Source organism: Thermobia domestica, chromosome 18, assembly GCF_964235325.1.
Source record: "Thermobia domestica chromosome 18, izTheDome1.hap1.1, whole genome shotgun sequence".
Lineage (NCBI taxonomy): Eukaryota > Metazoa > Arthropoda > Insecta > Zygentoma > Lepismatidae > Thermobia > Thermobia domestica.
Genome location: NC_137471.1, coordinates 165,604,428 through 165,610,658, shown reverse-complemented (window position 1 = coordinate 165,610,658; position 6,231 = coordinate 165,604,428).

Genomic DNA, 6,231 nt, shown 5'->3' with positions numbered 1-6,231 from the left:
ACAATCATTTCCGTTAATCTTAAACGACAGGAAAACGAATACAAAAACATCAAAGAGAATTAAAATTCCAAGCTCCCCCACCGGGAACCGAACCCGGGACCCCATACACCTTAGATACACGTGCTAGCCACTAGACCAGCGGGGAAAGCAATTGAAAAGCATTTTGTAGTATCTGAAATGTAAACCTATTTCATCCTGCTGTAATAATGTTTACCGTATTCGTTACTTTGAGGAATGACATATGTTATTCATATAGGTTCTATTACATATTCGTTCATAAATATTATATAAATTATCAGAATTATTCATGATCTTCCATGGAAATTCACTGGCGCATGCACAGTAGACAGACAGTGTAAGTGAAAGGTGAGTTCAACAGATATTATATATTTCGCCGACATTATTTAATAGCTATGCAGAAGAGATAGCAAAAATGAGTTTTCATAATGAAGATGGAATTTAGGTATTAGATAGAATGATGAGGTGCATACGGTTTGGGGTTGATATGATTGTTGTTGCAGAATCTAAAATGAAAATTAATTAGATGTAGAAAAGTTGAGAAAGGCTTCTGAAGAATTTGGGATAAAAATAAATGTTAGAAGGACAAAATCCATGGTGATTGAAACGAAGCGATCGGTGTCAAATATAGAAGTAGGAGCGGGAAAAAAACAGGTGACTAGTTTTTGATGTCTGAGTAGTATTATTAGTGATATGACATGCGAACGTGAAATAAAAGCAAGGATAGAAATGGCGAAAGAAGGCTTTAGGATGAAGAAAATAGTATTTTGTGGGGCCTTAGAGTTGAAAAAAGACTCATAAAATGCTTCGTGTACTATATTTTACTGTATTTATAGGACAGAAAGATGAACATTACGCAGAAATGATGAGAAACAATTGGAGGCTTTCGAAATATATGCGTGGAGAAGAATGGAGTGAAATAGAGGAAAACGAATGAGAGGGTTGGAAATGGAAGGAGAAAAATATTATTAAGAAGAGGAAGAGAAACTGGTTGGAATATTGGTTAAGAAGGAACTGTATCATGAGAGATGTGCTAGAGGGTATGGTGGCAGGAAAGAGAGGGAGGGGACGAATTAGACTATATAGAAACATAATTAGGCTATTGACGATATCAAAACAGAAAAATCGTAAGTGACCCGCTGGTAATGGCGGAATACTTCTGATATAATGATGCTGATTATGCACAGTAGAAACGGAAAGATCCACTTTACTGTCATTGCTAATACGGATCACAATGCAAATTTCTACAAGTTGTCAAAATGCCTAGCTCTAAAGGCTGTAGAGAACTATCTGTTAGTCTGCGATGAGAAATTATAGTCGAGTAAAAGTGGAACAAACTCTCATTCAGATCGCTTGGGTTTTGGGCTGTGACGAGAAAGCAGTGAAGAAATTGATTTAGCAGTATTATTATTATTATTATTATTATTATTATTATTATTATTATTATTATTATTATTATTATTATTATTTATATATTTCACAATTCATTTCTGCCAGTAGATTTCGCCCCCTTATTCTCACTTTATGCTTACTCAGGAGGAAGCTGCGCGTCCCCAAGTTGGGAACCACTACTTTCCATTAAGGAATTCTGATAGTCTGTTAGAAATTTGCATTCTGACTAATACCAGTAAACTGCATTGTTCTGTTTCTACTGCGCATGCACCAGTGAATTTCCATGCAAGATCATGAATAATTCTGATAATTTATATAATATTTATGAACGAATATGTAATAGAACCTATATGAATAACATATATCATTCCTCAAAGTAACGAATACGGTAAACATTATTAGAGCAGGATGAAATAGCTGTAAACTTCAGATACTACAAAACGCATTTCAATTGCTTTCCCCGCTGGTCTAGTGGCTAGCACGTTTGTCTAAGGTGTATGGGGTCCCGGGTTCGATTCCCGGTGGGGGAGTTTGGAATTTTAATTCTCTTAGATGTTTTTGTATTCGTGTTCCTGTCGTTCAAGATTAACGGAAATGATTGTAAAACGTATATAACCGAGTAGAAAATAGAGAAAAGTTACTCAGATACGTTCGGTGAATAAGTTAACTTAAAGAAAAGAAAAAAAACTGTTCGTAAATTGTAAAGAACTCCTAAAAGTAACTTCCAATCCCACCAAAGTAACATTTTTCTTTCATTTGTTCTCGAAGTTTCTCTTTGTATTTCTATCGGATTCGATTAAATAGAACTTCGAATAGAGACCACGTTGAATTCATTTATTGACTAAGCCTGAAATTCTGATAAAGGTATGGCTATGATTTTATTATTATTATTATTATTATTATTATTATTATTATTATTATTATTATTATTATTATTATTATTATTTAGAGTACGAAGTTTCAAATTAGGCGATGCAGTATTTACGTAAACAAATTAATAATTTATTGGATATTTTTCACTAGTCCACTATACATTTGCGAGGTTTTGCTTTGGGAAATGTAGTGTATACAACATTGAATAGTAAAAGTATTACAATAAAAATATGTTATTAAAAATATTGATTAAGTAATTGGAGTTAAACATACTTTCCAGTAAGAATTATACAGAGAGAGGATTTACTTTAAAGTGCGATGCAAACGAATATTCGAGTTTTAATCTGTTTAGAAATTGATAACTTACACAAGAATATTTACTTCATTAGTTCTATAAATCCTTATGCTTATCGTATTATAATTCACTTTAAAATTATGATTTTTCCATTTCAAAACGTAGAACGAGAAATAAATGTAATATTCTATTTGTTAAGGAAACCTTTCAAACTGATGATTTCAGGGCATGACCTGTGGGAGAATTTGAGACTCTGTCGACATACATTTCATCTTCGTGGCCATAAGTTATCTTCGATCATGCTCAAAGTGGACTAATAATGTTTTATCAGTTTTCTCTCATTCATATAGTGACCATTACCGGGGGAGAATCTTCTGAAATCGTCAATGCTTATAATTAGTTTTTCATTACAAATCAAAGGATAATAATGAAATATTGGACATAATATTTTGTTCTCAGCTGTGGATTTTAGATTTGCAATTCATATAATGTTCCCTTCTAATGGAATTTGAGAGAAAAGTAGTTGCCAAAGATTTATTTAAAGAAATGTTCTCAGTCCTATGATGAAAATAGGAAAATAGGAATAAAAACAAAAACAAAAGAAAAACGAATACTCCCTTCAGGGTTTGAACACATAAACTTCCAATTGATATACTAGTGACCCAAACCGCTCGACCAGTTCGTATGTCTTCAGTGAACCTCTTTTGACTTTTAGGTAAAGTAGTTTCCTGCTAGACAATTCATTTTGTTTATGTCGATACGACTATACGTTTGTGGCGAATATTTGGCAGTTACAGGTCTTGCAATGCATAAAAGTCTTTTTCGTATAAATTATGTTCAATTTTAGATCCTAATAACTTATATACAACAGGTTCAATCTGTGAAATGATTGGGGTTAGAGAGATCGTAAATGTTTTCATACTTAAGAGCCTGATATCCAAACCCGCTTAACGTGGGGATTTACTTTTGAGAAATTTGGTACATATTGTCGATCTTGAGTCTCTCGACTAAACGCACCATACTCAGCATGGTCTACATTTAAACCGCAGAGGTAAGCTTTTCATTGTAGACAAGGTAAATCAAATAATAAGTAATAGGTCCAGTGCAAAATCATATAGTATAGCACAGTGCATAAATGGGCCAACAAAATCTTTAGCCTGCAAACAGTTTACTAATAATACAAATGTAACGCCTAAATGCACAGTTGTAAAAGATGTCTCTAGAGCTTCGAACACATTTCAGTTCCCCAACGTAAGTTTTAGTTTAGATATGGGGAATGGATTGCTTGAAATGCACAGTGATGATAGCCAAATGTTATTAGTAGCAAAAAAGATGCTACAGAATTTGGGGCGTACATCAGTAACATTAGTAAATGTTAATAGTGGGAAGACAGCAACCAACCAAGCATGGCTGCTTTCTTTAATGGTAACGCAGAAGACAATGAAAACGTTTCGGGAAACAAGAAAACAAACGCAGAAGTTCTTCCCCCAATTTCTCAATGCATGAAACCACAAAAGAGACATACACATTCAACGGTAGGCGCCCCGAGTAGTACTATGCGTGTGACAAATCGACAAAGGCCATTACCCGAAAAACTCAGGAATAATGATTTTTTATATGACGAGACTATAATATCGCTTCTAAAGTAGTTAATTGGGAACATGCATCTAAGTTAGATGAAAATCTAATTATCAAAGAGATTACAAATGATCCACTCATCGACATAGATACCTCTCCTAGGTCAGTATGTTATCAATCAAACCAATGTAATACAGTTGAACTAAAGGTACTACATCAGAATTGTAACCGGCAGGAGTTCGGGTCGCTGTTCGGGCGACTTTTTATTTGTAACCACTCCGTATTCTGTTCGCTGTCCGTGGCTCGTGGTACTACCAATAAGTATACTCCTGATACTTTAACTTACCTGGACAGGACGATGAAGGACCTCTCCAAGAAAGGTTACAAACTGTTTCCAAAAAGCTCGTTGGTCTCAATAATGAGATGAGCATTAGGCGCCGAGAGGTTCGGGTGTCTCGTCTCGAAAACCTCACGGACGATCAGACGGTCATCCAGACCATAACACACACAAACATCACTCATACAAGCAACGAAAACACACTGGATTAAATAACACTATACTTATTTATTAGAACACTAGTATATAAAGAAAATAATAAAAAATAAAGAAGAGAAATGAACACGACACTGAACACTGAGGATGTATAACAATTTTAGTCGCTGAAATCACGCTTTGCCCTTTTCGGGCAATATAGCCCTTTATATATATATGATTACGATTCAGATATCACTACAAATTCTTCTCTCACACCATTGACACACTTGGGGGAATAGCACTGAGGAAAAGTTGTCTGGATCGTCCCACGATGAATCCAGTTGTTACGCTGAACAGTCCTGCAACGTAAAGGTGAATCTTCAGCAAATAAACGAAAAGAAAGTCTCCACAGTTGAATACTGATATTGGAGGTCGCGTATTTAACTTTTTAAACGCACAAGGTCTGCGGACCTGGGATTTCACTAGTTGGGGCTAGCCGTAAGAAATCGTCCTTCACCGGCTAAATAGCTTGTGCCCCTTCACAAAACTTAACCAACGCAACGTGCGTGGTGGCTGCGTACAACACCGGAGTCGAACTCCCTGAGCATCCAAGCTCAAGCTACGGGTTGCAATGGTCAACGGAAAAGTGTTGGCAGTTCATTTCAAAAAACACTCAGTTAACTCACCTGTATGCACATACAAACATAATATAGAAAACAATTTATGTTAATTTTAGTCAACTGCCTATAATGCACTAGACACGGCGATAACACTGGCGTGAGAAAGTACAGATAACGGGCTACGAAACAACGCAATGGGCGCCACCTTGGTTGCTGAAACATCTGGTCAGCCCGTATTTCTCCAATCTATTATAATGTTTCCATAAGCGATTAAAGAAAACACTTAATTCAGTTCCAAATAACTGCAGAATATATACTGTGCATATAATAAGTCAGGGAGAAACACTGAAATGGTTAGTCACGAGCTGAAATGTTCTCATTAAAAGCAACGTTTTAAATATATGTATGAAAAAACGATGAAAGACTTCTTTATCCAATTGTGTGGGAAAGAAGCAATTCCCACCAAAGAAAGAACTTATAAGCGTTGCAGAATAAAGTATAAATCGAAAATAATGATTACTGTCTTTACGAAATACACAGAGTATCCACAAGAAATCCTTCTATAACCTGGTAGCTGTTATAGAATATACAATCCATTTGAAATAAAATAGATGAACTAGACATACTAATTGAAAACGACAGTGAGCTGATTAACCCAGATATAATTTGTGTTACCGAACAGTGGTTGAGGGAAGGTGAAATAGAGTATACAATCCTACCAAATTATATATATATGTTGGTGGATTTTGTCGGACCTTCAGTAGATGCGGTGAGGCTTTAATGTTTGTGAGAAAAATATTAAAGTATAAAGTAAAAACCAACAGCATGTATCTAAATGAAAAACAGACATTTGAGCATGCGATAATATAAATCGAAAAATCAGGATATAGGTTCATTATAATAGTCATGTATAGAACACCTGACAGCTCCTTTCCCCGTTTTATTGAAAAATTAGAACAACTTCTAACTCTAGTTAAGAA